The following is a 20721-nucleotide window of genomic DNA, read 5'->3' as shown; positions in this document are numbered from 1 at the left end:
GGAAAGAAAACTTTCCAGTTATTGAGCAATATGGCCTAGTTCACTGTCATATTGCCTTGTCAGCATGTGTCATTTTAGATCCTGACACCAAGATTTTCTAATTGAGTCAAGACATAAAGGTCGAGACCTAGTAGTGAAGATTCTAAAACCAGAAACATCTGAAATTTGGAAGGAGAACATGTATAAAGACCTGATGTGACTGCCGTGTGATCAGGAGTCTCCAACTCATATCCAAAGCTGTGGCTCCCTCTCTAGGTTTATGTCATTACACATGTGCCTTGGCTGCAGCAGTGATATGTAGAGGGGGATCTGAGACAAAGAACTAACGGAAAGAAACCCGACTGTCGAGAAACTGACATTGTTGTAAAGTACAAGAGACGATCCATTTTTTCGGACAGTCTTGAGGAATGAAGCCAGTTCTTGAGATCTTCTTCTTTTTCTTTTGAAGGAGAATTGACTTGATACTGCCCTGCTTCGTCTTCCTCTCATGTGACACGGATAAGCGATGGGGGGAAGAGACGGGTTTGGGTGGGACGCGGTCTCGGGTCAGCAGGGTGCACATGTGCTCCCAGACGGAGGGGTGCACCCTCCTCTGCTCATTACGAATAAGCTTCCTTAACCTGCGGCTTTGCAAGTCTCTCCCTCGCTCTGGCTCAGGACCGCCGGGCCGAGACGAACGAACCTGACACACTATCATGTCTGTGTGCTTTGCAGCAAAGCTCTGTAATCTGAACTCATCTGCATCTGTCTGTGTTTTATGGTACATGGAGTGGAGGCAATTTGTCAAATTGTATATCTTATACATTTATCAGGTGAAAACGTAATAAATAAATGTGGATTTATTCCAGGATCATTTTATTATTTTTCCCCCCTGAGATTTTATTATTTAAAAGGCACATCTATCGAAGGTAATTTATACAGACAAAAGCATTTATCTGCACCAAAATCCAAAATGTCGAGACTCAGTGTTGCTGTTTAATTATCTTCTTAAGAAGTGACTTAATGAATATATCATTACCGATTGTCAGGAAACAACAGGAGATGTTGACTTGCAAAGCTTACATAAAATTTTTGAGCGGTCTCTGAAGCGTCTCTCTCTCTCTCTCTCTCTCTCTCTCTCTCTCTCTCTCTCTCTCTCTCTCTCTCTCTCTCTCTCTCTCTCTCTCTCTCTCTCTCCTCTCTCTCTCTCTCTCTCTCTCTCTCTCTCTCTCTCCCTCTGTGAGGTTGTTAAAAACTAGTCGTCTTTTCAATCATTTGTACTTTCCCAAAACAACACCACCAACAAGGCCCTGTCACTGTGTGAGTAGACACACCGAGACAGGAGATTAGAAAACATCTGGATGTTAAAGGCTCATGTCGTACACGGATTCAGTTTGCCCAGTACATCCTTGTGAACAATGCAGGTTTGTGGGGCGGAGAGAGCGGATGAGGGGAAGACTGCCCGTCTCGAAACGAGGGCTTTTACTATAGTGAATACGGCCCTTTGACCTTATTCATATGAGTTTCAGCCCGCTGACATCACACCACTGCAAAAATCCTGCGTGTTACATGGATGATGGGGTGGGGCTGCAGGGGTGACGATTTCAACTGAAATAGTTTCTTTTTTTATGGGGGATTTTTGTGTGTCTGAAAGCAGTTTGGTGACGTTATCTTGACCGATGTTGGGATTATGTGCAGCATTGCTATGTTTCACCACATAGACAGAAGGCATGTAGACATGTCTACAGCCCCAGAAAAGCGAACGAAAAGCATCGCTTGTGCAAAAAATTCAACTCTAATTCATCTAATATGTGTGTACTAAATTTTATTTTTCTTCCGGCCATGACCCTTCACCTTTAAATTCACAAAAAAGTCGTAACTGTTGTTTGCATATGAGGGGCAGACTGGTAGACTTTTCCACCGAGCTCATATTTTTTTCTGCAGAGTGAAACACTCGGTCTATAACTTACCGTGTCATTACGGGGATAGGAGCATGTTCTCTGTAGCGTTTTGTGCTTAACTTCTGACGTCATCCTTTTGTTTTGCCCAACCGAGGTCCCTCTCCGTGGCGGACAGCGTCTCAGGGAGACGCTCGTCAACATGAATGACAGACTTGATTCAATTAAGACGCTAACTGGTGTCAGATGGCTCCAATGGGCTTGTTTTCTTAAGGGCACTTCCTGGTTTTTGCCAATCTAAAGCCTGGGCTCATAGCATGGCTACATGGAGGCTTATCTGAGTTCATCACAACAAAGACCCTCACATTGAAACGTGTACTTTCTAAGGAAGCCACTGGGTTTCTAAGAGGCTGCTGACTGTGTGTACTTATGTTGCATTGGATGCGCTTTGAGGTTTGTAGTCTTTTGCTGCCAGTGATCAGAAACCCATTTTAAAATGCCAAAATTTAATTTCAAACATGAGTTAGGCCTCAGTGAATCTGTCCCAGCTTTTTTTTTTGCTATACGCAGCCAGGCAGTCGCATCTGTAATTACTGATCTAAAGGTTTCAATTTTGACCTTTTTTGTGACACAAGATAAGGATGTTGCATTTTGTCAGTTTCCCCCTGCGGAGTCTGGTCTGATTCAACTAATTTGTTGTATATGTTATACATGCTGACCAACAAAAGCCTACACATCTAGCTCATTAACTTTAAAAACCTTATTTCACAATGAGACGATGCATGCCATGTTCAACACTCCCTGATGGTTGATATGCAGATCAGAATGAGATCATCAGATCATTCAACGCTGTTCAATAACACACACACACACACACACACACACACACACACACACACACACACACACACACACACACACACACACACACACACACACACAAACCAAATCAGTTGCTCCTGACAATGGATCAAACAGTTCCTTTCTGCTAAAACCCACTGGGGGACACACTTCTGAAAACCATGGCTTCAAACTGCCGACAGGTACTCTATAGAGACACGAGAGAGTGGACTTTTAGAGTGATACTGACGTCAACATCTGAAAATCCCTGTTGATAGGCTATGTTCCGAGTTGGAATGTGACCACGGAGAAATTCAGTGGCCAAAACAGCGCATCTGCGGCCACTCAAGAGAGATCTGTGATTGACTGTAGATGGTGTCCAATGACAACTTGTGCCGGTGGAGACGTAGACACCAGCCAATTTGCATATAGGGTGTGTCTGTAGCGAGATGCTATAAAACCACGCAGAAGCCGTGGAGTTTGTGCTAGGTTGCTGAGACTTTGTTATTGATCTTGCTATGACGTATTGCTATCTATCTATCTATCTATCTATCTATCTATCTATCTATCTATCTATCTATCTATCTATCTATCTATCTATCTATCTATCTATCTATCTATCTATCTATCTATCTAAATATCTAAATATCTATCTAAACATCTATCATCTATCTATGTAACAGTTATTTGTACCATCGAACATATTATTTACCAAGTTGTATTGCACTGCTGTGCCGTAGGCTTACCACCATTTTTTCCTATGGCAAGTGACGAGTGGTACCGAGCCCCACCCATGCGAATACCCAGGAAGACAGTAGCCAATAGCTTTGAATTCATAAAACCACACCTATTTTTGGTTATGATTCAAACTCCCAATGTTAAAAAATGTGTGCAGAAAGGGGACGTCAGTCTCTCTTTAACAACACACCAATTTTTTGTTAGTGCCGTGGCAAAGTTGAACTCTTTTTACCGACAACGTGGTCTGAAAGTCTAGAGGGCCTTTACATCTTCAAATCCGAGTCGTCAAGGATCCAGAGGTAGTTATAATTTTTATGGGTCTTCGAGCACAACAAAACGCCATCTGCAAAATGTGCCTTGGTATGATATGCATTCACCAGCCGGTACACACCGATGACAGGAAACACATGTGTGAGCTGGATTTCAATCTAAGTTGTCGAAAGTGTGTGGTATGAACCTCCTATCCTACCAACTGAGCTGCCGGGACCGACCACTCTCGGCCAGTCATAGTGAACTGTTTTCCTGCTTTAACCCCTCTAACTCCTGCATTTCTGCAAACTGATATGTCCTGGACACATCCATGAAGATATACACAAACAGTATTCCCACTCTTGGGCCTTTAATGCCCTTACACTCTATCTGAAGAGCCATCAGTTAGCCCCTGGGGAAATCTTTTCATCTCTCTTTTCATCCATCTCTTTGGCCTCCTACATCCCTCTACCCCTGCAACTCTCCTGCACTCGCTCCCATCTCCCCCCTCTTCATCTCTCCGCACAGCGCTGATCACCAGACAACGAAGGGGCGCCCAGAGACAGATGATCATGCAGCCCGACCCGAACACATGTCAGGTGTGTGTGTGTGTGTGTGTGTGTGTGTGTGTGTGTGTTGTGTGTGTGTGTGTGTGTGTGTGTGTGTGTGTGTGTGTGTGTGTGTGTGTGAAAGAGAGATAGAGAAAGCGAGTGAGGAAGATCCATCTCGATCTATCAACAGTTCCAATGGGTTTGACCCTTGCAGGTTAACCACGGCCATTAATAAAAGGGTTCCCCTCACTGGCTCACGCGGAGGAGGGCAAGACTGTGTGTGTGTGTGTGTGTGTGTGCATGTATGTGTGTAAAGGTGTTTCTGACACACACACACACACACACACACACACACACACACACACACACACACACACACACAGACCGCTGTCGACATGAGGAGACACCCAGACCAAACCTTGCCGTGGCACGGAGCCGAAAAAAGGATGCGTTGTTCCACAGCCAGAGCTCCACACTCACTGTCTTGCCCTCAGTTGTTTTTCAAATCCTTCAACACCGATGTTCCAGTTTCTGTACTCGGGGAAAAGATAAACCGGCACGCCCATTATTTTTCCAAGCACGGACAGACAATATCCTTTCTCATATGTGGCTCTCAGAGCGCACGATAATCATAATGGTCATTACAATGTCACCGTTGTTATTAAAGCTGCTATGAGGAGTTTTTCACTGATTATTTATCGCTCTCGGTTTAATTGTGATGCCTCTGTATGACTGACAATCACATGCAGCCATCAGCGAGAAGATCTATACATTTCTGTATAATGGTTCCAAATGTTTGTCTCTGGGAAAGACACCCACCCCCCAAAAAAAAAAATCTGATGAAGCTATTTACGGCACACACACACACACACACACACACACACACACACACACACACACACACACACACACACACACACACACACACACAAGGAATATAAGTTTCAGAGACCCTCCCAGATCATACATTTGTCTCGGGCGGTTTAACAGTCACAACTCCGTGGTCGTCTGGGTGGCGTGGAGGCCTGTTCCGTTGCCTACCAACACGGGGATCGCAGGCGTGTTACCGCCGGCTTAGTCGAGGGTCCCTACAGGCACAATTGGCCGTGTCTGCGGGTGGGAAGCTGGATGGGGGTATGTGTCCTGGTCGCTGCACTAGCGCCGCCTCTGGTTGGTCGGGGCGCCTGTTCGGGGGAAGGGGGAACTGGGGGGAATAGCGTGATCCTCCCACGCGCTACGTCCCCCTGGCGAGACTCCTCACTGTCAGGTAAAAAGAAGCGGCTGGCGACTCCACATGTATAGTACCGAAGAAGGCATGTGGTAGTCTGCAGCCCTCCCCGGATCGGCAGAGGGGGTGGAGCAGCGACCGGGACGACTCAGAAGAGTGGGGTAACTGGCTGGATACAACTGGGGAGAAAAAGGGGGAAAAAGTAAAACAAAACAAAACAAAACAAAAAAAACAACAACAACTCAATCACAACTACAATCAGTACAACAAAGGACCCCCCCCCCCATCCTTAGACCCTCTCCGAAGGATACGTCCCCTGTCTTTGACTGTGTAAATTAAAAGCTCCACCCTGTAAGTTATACAGTGATTAGTCCATGTAATCCTGGTGGCGTTAGTGCACTTATTCCCCCCATTGAACTACACAGAGCCACAGTTTTTAGAGAACAAAAGCTGTGTCACAGGCGATAAAAACACAAATCTCTGGGCCGTGGTGTTGCAGGATCAATGCACAGCTAGAAAGGAGGCCTTTCATGGACAGCCGATGCTGGATGCCTGGATGCCTGGATGACGGTGGATGATGATGGATGACCACAGGCTGCATCTGCAGACGTGGTGGTCTGGGATTTTGCTGCCGCTGTGTCTGTTTTACAGCAGGAAGTTAAAACCCGAGCCCAAGATTAAAATACAAAAACAAAACATGGTGATAAAACTGGGGCAAATATTTGGGGCGAAACTTGCCAGCGGGTGCTACTGAGTACAACTGACGACTGGGATGATGGGGACAATGGTTAAAGAAGACGATGGGATATTCCTGAGTAATGACAGACGGACGAAAGAAAATGAAGGAGAATATATTCTGTTGCTATCGTCACAGTCTTTAGGGATCCAGTGAGCGTACGGGTGTTTTTCTCCCCCGTGTTGTGTGCTGGTCCAGGATTATAAATGAGAAGGGGAGGTTGGCTCTTATCTCGTGTCTGGCTCTGGGAGACAGTTGTATGTGTTTTCTTAACCAAAACTTTCCTTGGGCAAATCAGATCCATAATATTGTTGTGTTGCCCTTTAAACCCCTCTAGTGGTGTGATGGGGTGCAGGTGCAGCAGCAAGTTGACTTGTTTAAAGTCTGCATATTGCTGTCGTTCGCCAAAAAACACATTTTAGGAATTAAGAAAACGATAAACATTATAATCTAATGCCGGCATAATTTTGTTACAGATGAAGTGTTTGTTGTTGCTGTCACAACTCAACTGAACATCTTGGGATCAGACCACATGCGTGTGCACACACGCGTGTGCGCGCGCACACGCACACACACACACACACACACACACACACACACACACACACACACACACACACACACACACACACACACATTTTGAACATGTACAGGCAACTCTGGGCTCTCGTTTCATATCATAACTGGTTTGTTTTGTCTCTTGTTTCTGAATATAATCACTTATGTACTTTGGTTGCTGTGTTGGAAGACTTGCTTTGTAAAAACAAGCATTATATGAATACATTTGATTTAATTTAAAACACATCTACGTCCATCAAACCAAATACAGTGTTTCATTTTGTTTTGTTTTGTTTCTTTTATTTATTTATTTTAGTATTATGGGTTTTTATTTGAATAGCCAAAGACCTAGTCGGTCAGACACTAATGTCTCTAAGTGCCTCAACATCTAGTACTTCCTATTAGCTCTGAAGAGGTGGGATGCGCAGCCATATAGGGCCTCTCGGGAGGTCCCTGAAGCTCATTGCAGGGCTGTAGCAGTCCAGAGTCCAGCGGAGGAGCATGGCTGAGGAGGCTAACGTCAGGCAATCAGAGCCCTGCGGCAGGATCCCTCCCAAATCCAATAAGGAAGAGCCAGACCATGCTGCCTGTCCATCAAAGCATGATACAGCAGGTGTCTAGTTACCACAGGTATCAAATTAGACTATGAAGAGAGAGAGAGAGAGAGAGAGAGAGAGAGAGAGAGAGAGAGAGAGAGAGAGAGAGAGAGAGAGAGAGAGATAGTTTTTTACTTAAAAAGCAACTTTAATACAATGTCACACATTTACAGCAGCTTTGAAACAAAGACTCATAGAGACAGACAGAAATAACATTATCTGAAAACATCACTAAAAATAATTCATCATTCATCACTGAACAAATGACATGATTAAAACACCACTGATTTACAAACCCAACCATGCTATTCATTAATTTATGAAATTGAAATATATTAAAACTCTGGCTTTTATGAGAGAGGTGAACACAGGAACTATTTCGTCACACAGTTTTCCTTCTATCTTTTTCTTTCTGGTGATATATATTGATGGTTTAGCTTCGCCAGCAAGGAAGTTCAAAGAGTTGCCACATTGTTGGATTATTTTCATTGTATCCTGCTCCAAAAATAAAAGCAGTCGTAGACCACACTTCAATAAAAGAAGTAAACAAATAATCTAAAACACCAAAAAGTTCCCTAAGTCTTCTGCAGTCTAAAAAGCAACAATAAACAGTTTCTACCTACCCACAGAAAGGACATTCATTAGAAACAGTTTGATCAATTACAGAGATAAACGAATTCACTGCAACAGCTCCATGTAATAGTCTCCTCTGTGAGTCACCTTTTTGTTTGTTTAAAGGCAGTTTACAGAGGACTCTCCAAACTGGCTTCACAGTGTTGCTGATGCCAAGTTTTTCCCTCCAAACTGTATCCATTTCACCATTCAACTTATTTTTATTCAAAACTTTTACACACCATCTGTAGATTACTTCTCCCTTCACAGTATGCAGATCTAAAGCTTTTCTCTGTTTTACATCCAACAGTACACCAGAACAATAGTCTAAAGTTGGTAACAAATCAAAATCAGGAAATGGGTCCTCTTCATCTGGAAAACCCTCTCCTTTCCGAAGCATTTTTAACAGTTCATTATCTGCTTCTGTTAGTTTTGCAGTCCAGCCATTTAAAACGGTTCTCACATGGCGAACAGATTGCAATCCAATCAGTGCAGCCACAGCTTCAGTGTTCATAAATCCAGGTCCAGCTACATCCGCTATCTGTCTGAGGGTTGTTACCCCAGCAGAGCAAAGTGTGTGACAGAGGCCTGGTGTTCAACTGTCCTGTATGTCCATTCTGGACCCACCAATCAGAGGTTCCTCCAGTAACCAGTACAAGGAGACTGATGGCTCCAAAAGTCTCTTTTTAAAAAGGTTTCAAACCTTAAAAATTCCCTTATAAAAATCAGGCAAAGAGGAAATTTTAAAAATCTGGAATCCATTAAAAACAATGCAGTGTCGAGTCCAAACGTATCTATTTTTCTCAAAATGCTACTAGCAAACTTCTCCACACTGGATAAGTAAACCCAGTCAGATATTTCTGTGCAAATTGCAAACGAAAAATTGCCACTCTTCTTGCTAGGTGTACCAGCCCCCCCTCCTTTGCTAAGTAAAGCATATTTAGGTACCCAATGCATCTTACCCCCCCCCCCCCAAAAAAATCTACTAAATCTGCTTGTAATTTTGGGAGTAAACCAGTAGATGACTCTATACAAGATAAACGGTAGCATAGTGCTGATGATACAATATTATTGATGACTAGAGCTCATCCTCTAATAAAATACAACTGAGGGAGCAGCCATTTCCACATGTTTAATCTTCCCTTCATTTTCCCTAACATGCCCTCCCAGCTTCTCTTAACCATCTCTTCATTACCAAGATCTACTACTATTCCGGCTGCTCCCGTTGGGGGTCGCCACAGCGGGTCATCCGTTTCCATTTCTTCCTGTCTTCTGCGTCTTCCTCTGTCACACCTGCATGTCTTCCCTCACCACATCCATAAACCTCCTCTTTGGCCTTCCTCTTTTCCTCTTCCCTGGCAGCTCTATATTCAGCATCCTTCTCCCAATATACCCAGCATCTCTCCTCCACACATGTCCAAACCATCTCAATCTTGCCTCTCTTGCTTTGTCTCCAAACCATCCAACCTGAGCGGTCCATCTAATATAATCGTTCCTAATCCTGTCCTTCTTCGTCACTCCCAATGAAAATCTTAGCATCTTCAACTCTGCCACCTCCAGCTCCACCTCCTGTCTTTTCATCAGTGCCACTGTTTCCAAACCATATAACATAGCTGGTCTCACAACCATCTTGTAAACCTTCGCTTTAACTCTTGCTGGTACCCTTCTGTTGCAAATCACTCCTGACACTCTTCTCCACCCACTCCACCCTGCCTGCACTCTCTTCTTCACCTCTCTACTGCACTCCCCTTTAAGTTGGACAGTTGACCCCGAGTATTTAAACTCATATGCCTTCATCACCTCTACCCCTTGCATCCTCACCATTCCACTGTCCTCCCTCTCATTCATGTATAGGTATTCCGTCTTGCTCCTACTGACTTTCATTCCTCTTCTCCCCAGTGGATACCTCCACCTCTCCAGGCTGTCCTCAACCTGCACCCTACTCTCGCTACAGATCGCAATGTCATTTGCAAACATCATCATCCATGGAGACGCCTGCCTGATCTCGTCCGTCAACCTGTCCATCACCATTGCAAACAAGAAAGGGCTCAGAGCTGATCCTTGATGTAATCCCACCTCCACCTTGAACCCATCTGTCATCCCAACTGCACACCTCACAATTGTTACACTTCCCTCATACATATCCTGCACCACTCCTACATACTTCTCTGCAACTCCTGACTTCCTCGTACAATACCACACCTCCTCTCTTGGCACCCTGTCGTATGCTTTCTCTAAATCTACAAAGACACAATGTAACTCCTTCTGGCCTTCTCTTTACTTCTCGGTCAACATTCTCAAAGCAAACATCACATCTGTGGTGCTCCTTCGTGGCATGAAACCATACTGCTGCTCGCTGATCATCACCTCTCCTCTTAACCTAGCTTTTATTACACTTTCCCATATCTTCATGCTGTGGCTTATCAACTTTATACCTCTGTAGTTGCTACAGTTCTGCACATCGCCCTTGTTCTTGAAAATCAGTACCGGTATGCTTCTTCTCCACCCCTCAGGTATCCTCTCACTTTCCAAGATTGTGTTAAACAATCTAGTTAAAAACCCCACTGCCATCTCTCCTAAACATCTCCATGACTCCACAGGTATGTCATCAGGACCAACTGCCTTTCCACTCTTAATCCTCTTCATAGCTTCCCTCACTTCCTCCTTGCTAATCCGCTGCACTTCCTGATTCACTATCCCCACATCATCCAACCTTCTCTTCTCTCTCTCTCATTTACTTCATTCATCAGCCCCTCAAAGTACTCCTTCCACCTTCTCAGCACACTCACCTTGCTTGTCAGCACATTTCCATCTCTATCCTTGATCAACCTAACTTGCTGCACATCCTTCCCAGCTCAGTTCCTCTGTTTAGCCAATCGGTACAAGTCCTTTTCTCCTTCCTTAGTGTCTAACCTGGCATACAACTCACCATACATCTTTTCCTTTGCCTTTGCCACCTCTCTCTTCACTTTACACTGCATCTCCTTGTACTCCTGTTTACTTTCTTCATCTCTCTGACTATCCCACTTCTTCTTGGCCAACCTCTCCCTCTGTATACTTTTCTGTACTTCCTCATTCCACCACCAAATCTCCTTGTCTTCCTTCCTCTGTCCTGATGACACACCAAGTACTTTCCTAGCTGTCTCCCTCACTATTTCTGCAGTGCTTGCCCAGCCATATGGCAACTCTTCACTACCACCCAGCGCCTGTCTTAACTCCTCCCTGAACTCCACACAACAGTCTTCCTTCTTCAACTTCCACCATTTGATCTTTGGCTCTGCCTTCACTCGCTTCCTCTTCTTGGTCTCCAAAGTCATCCTATAGACCACCGTCCGATGCTGCGAAGGTTTACCTTTCAACACGACAACGACCCTAAGCACACAGCCAAGACAACGAAGGAGTGGCTTCGGGACAAGTCTATGAATGTCCTTGAGTGGCCCAGCCAGAGTCCAGACTTGAACCCCATTGAACATCTCTGGAAAGACCTGAAAATAGCTGTTCAGCGACGCTCCCCATCTAACCTTACAGAGCTCGAGAGGATCTGCAGAGAAGAATGGGAGAAATACCCCAAATATAGGAGTGCCAAGCTTGTAGCTTCATACCCAAGAAGATTTGAGGTTGTAATCGCTGCCAAGGGTGCCTCAACCAAGTACTGAGTAAAGGGTGTGAATACTTATGTACATGCAATATTTCATTTTTTTATTTTTAATAAATTTGCAAAAATTTCTACAAAACCTTTTTCCCTTTGTCGTTAAGGGGTATTGTATGTAGACTGATGAGACAAAAAGGAATTTAATCCATTTTGGAATAAGGCTGTAACATAACAAAATGTGGGGAAAGTGAAGGGGTGTGAATACTTTCCGGATGCACTTTATCTGATTTGGTTTTCTTCATTACCAAGATAAACACCCAAATATCTGATACCATTTTTTTCCACCCCAAACCCCCTGGTAAAAATGGAAGACCACCAGACCAGTTTCCAACTGCCAGTGCTTCACTTTTTCTCCAGTTCACCTTTGCTGCCGAAATAAGACCAAAATCAAACACAGTTTTATCAACAATATTAATGTCAGATTGGTTTCTAATCAGGACCATGACATCATCAGCATAAGCCGATAAAACATGAGTAGTATTAAAACCTGTTAAAACCAAACCATCAATACAGGACCTAATTTTGTGTAACACGGGTTCAATAGATAATGCATAGAGCATTCCAGATAGAGAGCAGCCTTGTCTTATACCTCTGTGTACTGTGAAGGGAACACTCAGCCCCCATTTACCTTCAATACACTCTGAATGTCTTGGTACAAAACTTTGATCATAGCAATGAGACACAGGCTGAGACCAAACCGATCCAAAACATCGCAGAGATAAAGGTGCTCAACCCTGTCAAATGCTTTTTCTTGATCTAATGAGATGAGACCAATGTCTGTGCCCAAAGAACTAGGGACATCCAAAACATCCCTGATTAAAGACATACTGTCTATGATGGGCCTACCAGGCACACAGTAAGTCTGGTCCAGGTGAATTACTTCATCCACGACTTGTTTCAACTGGTTAACCAGAGCCTTGGACAAGATTTTATAATCTGAGCAGAGGAGGGAGACTGGCTGCCCTGAAGAGAGAGAGAGAGAGAGAGAGAGAGAGAGAGAGAGAGAGAGAGAGAGAGAGAGAGAGAGAGAGAGAGAGAGAGAGAGAGAGAGAGAGAGTTTACATGTGTGCGTATTAAAGAGAGGCTGGGTTTGTGTGTATGCATGACAACTGTGAAATATGTGGATGTCAGAAGAGTTTTATTTGGTGTGTGGATGACACTTGCTTAGTTTGTGCATGTGAAAGAATGATTTATGATCACCCATTGTGTGTGTCCTTGACATTAAGGCAGTGATTGAATTTGTGTGTATCAGCGCTTTTTTTTGTTTTTTGCTTATATCCCTGCATATAATGTGCATGTACACATGAGATAATATGTGTATGTATACACAGTGTCTATGTGGTGTGCATGTGCTTTGGGGCTGTAAACTTAAATGAGAACAAGTTTGTGTGTCTGTGTTCACATGTGTATGGAAGAGATGCTGGATTTGCATGTCTGTGTGACAACAGTGAAATATGTCGTGTTAAGAGTTTCAGTTGGTATGGATGACACTTGCATGTTAGGTTTGTGTGCATGAGAGAGAAATTGCCTTTATGTTTGCCCTTTGCCCATGTACTTGTGTGTAACTAATTTAATTTGTCTATGACAGTGAGTTTTTTTGTTTGTATTCATGCATGCGGTGTGTGTGTGTGTGTGTGTGTGTGTGTGTGTGTGTGTGTGTGTGTGTGTGTGTGTGTGTGTGTGTGTGTGTGTGTGTGTGTGTGTGTCTGGGGTGTGTTCGTGCTTATGGCAGAACACATTCACAAGAGAAAATTTGTTGGTGTGTGTGTGTGTGTGTGTGTGTGTGTGTGTGTGTGTGTGTGTGTGTGTGTGTGTGTGTGTGTGTGTGTGTGTGTGTGTCTGGGGTGTGTTCGTGCTTATGGCAGAACACATTCACAAGAGAAAATTTGTTGGTGTGTGTGTGTGTGTGTGTGTGTGTGTGTGTGTGTGTGTGTGTGTGTGTGTGTGTGTGTGTGTGTCTGGCGTGTGTTCGTGCTTGTGACAGAACACATTCATAAGAGAAAATTTGTTGGCGTGTGTGTGTTAGTGTACGAAACCCAGCCACTGAGGATGCACAAGCCAGTGCATCCTTAGTGCCGGTCCCAAGCCCGGACAAATGGGGAGGGTTGCGTCAGGAAGGGCATCCGGCGTAAAATCTTTGCCAAATCAAATATGCGGATCATAAATAAGACGTACATACCGGATCGGTCGAGGCCCGGGTTACCAACGACCGCCACCGGTACTGTTAACCAGCAGGGTGTCGGTGGAAACTATGCTACTGTTGGGCGAAGGAGAAGGAGAGGGGGAAAGCATGTCCAGAGGCAGCTAGAGAGGAGGAAGGGTAGGCATGTGGAGGTGAGAGTTGGAACTTTGAATGTTGGCACTATGACTGGTAAAGGGAGAGAGCTGGCTGACATGATGGAGAGAAGAAAGGTAGGCATACTGTGTGTGCAAGAGACCAGGTGGAGGGGGAGTAAGGCCAGGAGTATCGGAGGTGGTTTCAAACTCTTTTACCATGGTGTGAATGGGAGGAGTAATGGGGTAGGGGTAATTCTGAAGGAAGAGTATGTCAAGAGCGTGCCGGAGGTGAAGAGAGTGTCAGACAGAGTGATGAGTATGAAGCTGGAAATTGAAGGTTTATTGCTGAATGTTATCAGCGCATATGCCCCGCAAGTTGGGTGTGAGATGGATGAAAAAGAAGAATTCTGGAGTGAGTTGGACGACATGGTGGAGAGGGTACCCAAGGAGGAGAGAGTGGTGATTGGAGCGGACTTCAATGGACATATTGGTGAAGGGAACAGAGGTGATGAGGAGGTGATGGGAAGGTATGGAGTCAAGAAGAGAAATGTGGAAGGACAGATGGTGGTCGATTTTGCAAAAAGGATGGAAATGGCCGTGGTAAATACATATTTCAAGAAGAGGGAGGAACACAGGGTGACGTACAAGAGTGGAGGAAAGTGCACACAGGTGGACTATATCTTATGTAGAAGGCTCCATCTAAAAGGGATTGGAGACTGCAAGGTGGTGACAGGGGAGAACGTAGCTAGGCAGCATCGGATGATGGTCTGTAGGATGACTTTGGAGACCAAGAAGAGGAAGCGAGTGAAGACACAGCCGAAGATCAAATGGTGGAAGTTGAAGAAGGAAGACTGTTGTGTGGAGTTCAGGCAGGAGTTAAGACAGGCACTGGGTGGTAGTGAAGAGTTGCCAGATGGCTGGACAACCACTGCAGAAATAGTGAGGGAGACAGCTAGGAAGGTACTTGGTGTGTCATCAGGACAGAGGAAGGAAGACAAGGAGACTTGGTGGTGGAATGAGGAAGTACAGCAAATTATACAGAGGAAAAGGTTGGCAAAGAAGAAGTGGGATAGTAAGAGAGATGAAGAAAGTAGACAGGAGTACAAGGAGATGCAGCGTAAAGCAAAGAGAGAGGTGGCAAAGGCAAAAGAAAAGGCGTATGGTGAGTTGTATGACAGATTAGACACTAAGGAAGGAGAAAAGGACTTGTACTGATTGGCTAGACAGAGGGACCAAGCTGCAAAGGATGTGCAGCAAGTTAGGGCGATCAAGGATAGAGATGGAAATGTGCTGACAAGCGAGGAGAGTGTGCTAAGAAGGTGGAAGGAATACTTTGAGGGGCTGATGAATGTAGAAAATGAGAGAGAGAGAAGGTTGGATGATGTAGGGATAGTGAATCAGGAAGTTCAGCGGATTAGCAAGGAGGAAGTGAGGGCAGCTATGAAGAGGATGAAGAGTGGAAAGGCAGTTGGTCCTGATGACATACCTGTCGAGGCATGGAGATGTTTAGGAGAGATGGCAGTGGAGTTTTTAACTAGATTGTTTAACACATTCTTGGAAAGTGAGAAGATGCCTGAGGAGTGGAGAAGAAGCATACTGGTGCCGATTTTTGAGAACAAGGGTGATGTGCAGAACTATAGCAACTACAGAGGTATAAAGTTGATCAGCCACAACATGAAGATATGGGAAAGTGTAATAGAAGCTAGGTTAAGAGGAGAGGTGACGATCAGCGAGCAGCAGTATGGTTTCATGCCACGAAAGAGCACCACAGACGCGATGTTTGCTTTGAGAATGTTGATTGAGAAGTATAGAGAAGGCCAGAAAGAGTTGCATTGTGTCTTTGTAGATTTAGAGAAAGCTTATGACAGAGTGCCGAGAGAGGAGGTGTGGTACTGTATGAGGAAGTCAGGAGTTGCAGAGAAGTATGTAGGAGTGGTGCAGGATACATATGAGGGAAGTGTGACAATGGTGAGGTGTGCGGTTGGAATGACAGATGGGTTCAAGGTGGAGGTGGGATTACATCAAGGATCGGCTCTTAGCCCTTTCTTGTTTGCGATGGTGATGGACAGGTTGACGGACAAGATCATGCAGGAGTCTCCATGGACGATGATGTTCGCGGATGACATTGTGATCTGTAGCGAGAGTAGGGTGCAGGTTGAGGAGAGCCTGGAGAGGTGGAGGTATCCACTGGAGAGAAGAGGAATGAAAGTCAGTAGGAGCAAGACGGAATACCTATGCGTGAATGAGAGAGAGGACAGTGGAATGGTCAGGATGCAAGGAGTGGAGGTGACAAAGGCATTTGAGTTTAAATGCTTGGGGTCAACTGTCCAAAGTAACGGGGAGTGCAGTAGAGAGGTGAAGAAGAGAGTGTAGGCAGGTTGGATTGGGTGGAGAAGAGTGTCAGGAGTAATTTGCGACAGAAGGGTATCAGCAAGAGTTAAAGGGAACGTTTACAAGATGGTTGTGAGACCAGCTATGTTATATGGTTTGGAGACAGTGGCACTGACGAAAAGACAGGAGGCGGAGCTGGAGGTGGCAGAGTTGAAGATGCTAAGATTTTCATTGGGAGTAACGAAGAAGGACAGGATTAGGAACGATTATATTAGAGGGACCGCTCAGGTTGGACGGTTTGGAGACAAAGCAAGATAGGCAAGATTGAGATGGCTTGGACATGTGTGGAGGAGAGATGCTGAGTATATTGGGAGAAGGATGCTGAATATGGAGCTGCCAGGGAAGAGGAGAAGAGGAAGGCCAAAGAGGAGGTTTATGGATGTGGTGAGGGAAGACATGCAGGTGGCTGATCCGCTGTGGCGACCCCTAACGGGAGCAGCCAAAAGTAGTAGTAGTAGTAATAGTAGTAGTAGTAGTTTGTTAGTGTACGAATCTGCTCACCTGTACACATATCAGCTGGTTTATTGTGGCAACATTGCAGTCAGCTCCCGAGGTAAATGTAGTGCAATCCACAATGACCAATTGGGGATCATCATTCAAGGCAGAAAGACCCCGAGAGGCCTCGCCTCTGCCCATAAACCTCTCACATCATTTTACCATGCTATTGGCTGATGCCATGGGTCACCCTTTTGATGCCCCTTTGGCCGATGCTGTTCCCGTGGCCGATGTTGCTCCTTCCCATGCCAATGGTGTTACATGGCAGATGTTGCTCCTTCCCATGTAGAATTGGTACCTGCCTCAAGTGCGACTCTCCTGGTGCAAAGGCTGCTGCATTGGCTGACCCACCTCCCACTGCTCCTGCCACCATGGATCCTTCTGCATGGGTCCCCCTGCACTGTCCTCCCTGGAGTTTGCGCAGGTTGGTCACTCCCAGTCCCAATGCCACTTCCTCAGGCCAACATTTATCCCTTCAGCAAGACTGTCCCTGGCAGTGCTGGCAATCAGTCACCCACTCCCCCCCCGCCACTACCTTGATCAATGAGGAATCCATAGTCCGAAACATTAATTTCGTAAATGCGGACACACACTGCTTTCCTGGAGCTACTGTCCCTGACATCCTAGAGAAACTCCCAGGACTCCTGAATTCGTTTCCCACAATTATGAAAGTAATATACATCTGGGAAATGAAACAGATGCTGGCGAAGAGGGTGGGGCAACACAGAAGAGTTAACAGTCAGGCCAGGACTTCGCAGTCTACACCCATCTACAGGCCAGTGGCCACTCCTTCAAGGATGAGGATGTACACATCCTTGATAGGTTAGGAACGCTGGTTAGAACGAGGAGTCAAAGGAGCCATCTATGGGAAGAGGGAATGACCATCCCTGAATTGAGGTGTGTGTGTGTGTGTGTGGGGGGGGGAGTACGCCTGTCGCCATCTTACAATGCTGTGATTGCAACTATTCCCCAATGCTGTGTGAATGGTGTGAATGGTCATGGCAATTTGCATATGAAACCGATCATTGGTTTCGGTCGTTATGCCACTGTATTTGTTATGGCTCGCCCACCCCGCGCCGTGGCCCGCCCACCCCACGCCGGCAGCCAATCGGCTCGTCAGGGCCGGGCTTAGTCATCAGGGCTGGGCTTAAGTTTGGTGGCCTTCCACGTGCCCGTTGTCAGTTCATGTTGTAACCTCCCCGCAGTAGCGGCGACTCTCCTCTCACGGTCCTTTTCTCTACGAACTCATCCCAGCCCTTGGTTCATGTTTTTCCCTTGCAAGGTTTCCCCGTGGAAGTATCCTGCCTTCTTCCCGTTTGGATTACCCGCGAGTTTTTTTTTTCCTTGTCGCTCATTGCCTTCCTATGTTTGAATAAAGTACGCCAGTTTTCGGCTAACCCCATCTCTGTCTGGTGTCATGCGCTTGGGGTCTTCCACAAACCCTAACAGTACGAACTGACCATGACGACCCCGTACCGGCCAGCCCGCTTCGAGCAGCCCTCATTGAACAGATCCGCCTGACTAACTCCCACACCCAGCAACTAGATGCGGCCTCCGCCGCGGTGAGAGATCTTCAGACTCGGGTCCCGCCCCTCCAGGCCTGTGTGGGTAACCTAACGAGGCAGCAGGCGGCATTGGCGAGCCAACAAGCAGAGATCCTGCGGCAGTTGCAAACCATCACAGCGGCTCTCACCATCCAGCCACCGGGCCAGCCTGCCGCTGGAGTCGTGGGTAACCCGCCCCCTGGGCCCGCGGCCCCGGTTAACCCTGTGGGGCTCAACCCAGTTCCCCGGGAGCCCTGCCTCTCCAGCCCACGACCGTTTGATGGCGACTTTGAGACCTGTGCTATGTTCATCATGCAGTGTGAGCTGGTCTTCCTGCACCAACCCAGCATGTTCACATTTGATGCTGCCCGGGTCGCTTACGTGACCAACCTGCTCACAGGCCGAGCAGCTCAGTGGGCCACTGCTTCCTGGTCCATGAAGGCCAGTTTCTGCCTCACGAGGCCGTTGAGGCGGAACTACGGAAGGTTTTCCACCATCCAGTCGGTGGCCAGGACCCTGGTGCTCGGCTGAGCAGTATCCAGCAGGGCAGTGGCAGTGTCACAGACTACTCGGTGGAGTTCAGGCTGGCCGCAGCTGAGAGCGGCTGGAACGACCGGTCACTTCGGGTCACCTTCCGGAGAGGTCTCAGCGAGGCTGTCAAGGACCAGCTAGCCACCCGGGAGGAGCCCACCTCCCTTGAGGACCTGATCAAGCTCGCCATCCGCATCGACGGACGCCTCCGGGAGAGGAGGCGCAAGCGAGCCCTGCGTGGATCCCCCTCCATTCCCCAGTCGTCCAGCACTCCTAACAGGATCCCTACTCCTGTTCGCCCCACTTTCCCTGTGGCCGTTTCTCCCCCTGCGCCCCAGACCACGACGGGGGAGGAACCTATGCAGCTGGGGCGCACGCGCCTTAGTCCGGCCGAACGGGAGGCCCGGTTCAAGGCGCGGGTCAATGCCTCTACTGTGGCCAGAAGGGACATCTGATCAGCGGCTGCCCCACTCGGCCAAAAGACTAGGCTCACTGGGGCCCCGGGAGATCCTAGTGAGCCGACTTTCCTGTTCCCGCCGTCCTGCCCCACAGAACCATCTAGTTAGCGTTACCCTGGCCTGGGCTGATCAGTGGCTCACGGTGGGTGCACTCCTCGACTCCGGGGCTGATGAGTGTTTCCCGGACTCGGAGTTTGCGGCCCAGGCTAACATCCCGCTAGAGACGTTGGAGAAGCCCATGGAGGCCTTCACACTGGACGAGCGCTGCCTGGCCAGCGTCACCCAATGCACCCACCCTGTCTCTCTCACCATAGCAGGTAACCATGTGGAGAGACTTCGGTTCTACATCATCCAGTCCCCATTAGTCCCTGTGATCCTAGGGCGCCCCTGGTTCGTGCAGCATGAGCCACACATCGCCTGGGCCTCCGGTACCATCATGGAGTGGAGCTCCTCCTGTCATGCCCAATGTCTCCAGGCTGCTCCCGCCCCATCCCCCCGACGTGCCCCTAGTACCCCGCCTCCCGACCTCTCCTCTGTTCCCCCTGAGTACCATGAGTTAGGTGAGGTTTTCAGCAAGACCCGGGCCCAATCTCTTCCTCCTCATCGACCTTATGACTGTGCTATCGACCTCCACTCTGGGGCGCCCCTTCCCAGCAGTCGTCTGTACAGTCTGACCATCCCCGAGAAAGCTGCGATGGACGAGTACATCTCCGAGTCCTTGGCAGCGGGGCTCATTCGGCCCTCGTCCTCCCAGGTGGCAGCTGGATTCTTTTTCGTGAAGAAGAAGGACAGGGGCCTCCGACCCTGCATTGACTATCCCCAACTCAGTGAGATAACCGTCAAGAACAAGTACCTCCTTCCTCTCATGAGTTCCACCCTTGAGCCCCTTACCCAGGCTACAGTCTTCACTAAGCTGGACCTCCGGTGTGCCTATCATCTGGTCCGGATCCGGAAGGGGGACGAGTGGAAGACAGCCTTTAAGACGCCCCGGGGTCATTATGAGTACCTGGTCATGCCGTTCGGCCTCACCAACGCCCCGGCGGTATTCCAGGCTCTCATGAATGACATTCTCCGCGACATGCTCGACGAGTTTGTGGTGGTGTACCTCGATGACATCCTCATCTTCTCCAGGACCCTCGAGGAATATGTCCAGCATGTCCGCCGGGTACTCGAACATCTCCTCCGGAACCGGCTCTTCGTCAAGGCAGAGAAGTGCCGGTTCCATTCCCCTTCCGTTGACTACCTGGGCTTCGTCGTTGAGAGGGGACAGACCCGGGCCGACCCCCGCAAGATCCAGGCTGTGGTGGACTGGCCCGATCCCACATCACGGAAGGAATTACAGAGCTTCCTCGGGTTTGTGAACTTCTATCGGAGGTTCATCTGGAACT

This window comes from Lampris incognitus, chromosome 6 (genome assembly GCF_029633865.1).
Source record: "Lampris incognitus isolate fLamInc1 chromosome 6, fLamInc1.hap2, whole genome shotgun sequence".
Lineage (NCBI taxonomy): Eukaryota > Metazoa > Chordata > Actinopteri > Lampriformes > Lampridae > Lampris > Lampris incognitus.
The sequence above is the reverse complement of the archived record's forward strand: the minus strand, read 5'-3'. Positions refer to the sequence as shown.